Consider the following 1,378-nt stretch of genomic DNA (forward strand, 5'->3'; position numbering starts at 1 on the left):
ACTACTACTATACTACTACTATAATAATACTAATAATAATAATAATAATAATAATAATAATAATAATGATAATAATAATACATCGTCCACGTAAGAGCGCGACCATTTAAAGAATACAACTTTAACACAACCACTATCAAACCTAAAGAAGAATTTATGGTTTTTAGTTTTGCAAGCAAAAAGACACTCGTTGAACATCTGCTTGTATAAGTCTATGGACAAGATGTGGTGGTGGGTTGTTTCTTTATTAACGTATCTCATCATTGGATCCTTTTGAAGCTCCGCATTGTATGAACTATTGAAGAAAAATCAATTTGACGGCTTTGGAATAAAATACTCATAAAATGAAAAACGACGGGTGTAACCCTAGGTGCACACATTAGTAAGCAGGTCTGATAACCGAAAGCAATTAATCAAGGGCCAGATTTAACATTGTTGTAATACGCAACATTTTGCGTCGGTTTGATGGTATTTCCATTAAAATAATGAGCCCATTACAATTGGGGTTATCAGACCTGCAAATAAGTTCACATCGGCTTAACCCTTCTTCAGCCAACAGGAAATACAATTTCATTCTATAATTCATGAATGACGAGAGTAAAGCTTACAAAGCGCCATTTGAAACTTTTAGGACTCGTCCACGTGAATGAAACATTTAAAATAAAATATAATAAAAATAAAGGTAAGAAGCAAAGATCGTACCGTTGAGCTACGCTGTCCCCACTTTACCTGTCAATCGTTCTTTATTTATTATTTTTTATTCATTTACTTATTACTTTTTCTTTCTTTTTTTTCAAATACATCAATTAAAAGTTTCAGAATGTCGTATTATTAATATTAAAGCTTTTTTATATTAACATCTTCAAGAATAGGTTCAGATAACTTGGCAAAAAGGAAAAATTTTAACTCCGACCTGAAAAGAAGATTTGCTTCACTTATCGTATTTGACTAGATATGAGGCCTTTGAATAATTATCGGAATGGTTCATAACGTTGGCTCAAAAGACTATAATAGTGACCATAATATTATATGACCATTGCTTTATTGTCACAATGTCTGGAATCATTTGGGTTCTGTTTTTCTTTCATTGCGAAGAATTCTTTGTGAAATTTGAATACAAAAGCATTGCTTTTCAACCTTGCCATTAGACTAATAGTAAACATTATTTATTACTTATATTAGTATCTATTTCGAAAGCAACATCAAGTTATGGTCTGTTACTTTTGAAAATGTATATGTGCATAAATGAAATAAAAGGATGTTTAAATAATTTTGAATCATTATTACTTTATTTTTTATCATGTATGTCAGATATTTCACATCATTAATTCATCTATCATCATCTCATCTTTTCATTTCCGCAAGCATTATCTATCAT

General features: G+C 30.3%; 1 protein-coding gene across 1 annotated transcript in view; it reads left to right on the forward strand.

The window, feature by feature from the left end:
- LOC144958850 (epidermal growth factor receptor-like) overlaps positions 1-16 on the forward strand; it is a 13,992-nt gene extending 13,976 nt beyond the window's left edge. The window contains exon 8 of the mRNA XM_078891095.1: positions 1-16. This exon is cut by the window's left edge and continues 329 nt beyond it. The gene's annotated coding sequence lies outside the window, so the exon portion shown is untranslated.
- Positions 17-1,378: the final 1,362 nt, after the last annotated feature.

Source organism: Berghia stephanieae, chromosome 13 (assembly GCF_034508935.2).
Source record: "Berghia stephanieae isolate SIO BIC M18660-M18661 chromosome 13, UCSD_Bste_1.3, whole genome shotgun sequence".
NCBI lineage: Eukaryota > Metazoa > Mollusca > Gastropoda > Nudibranchia > Aeolidiidae > Berghia > Berghia stephanieae.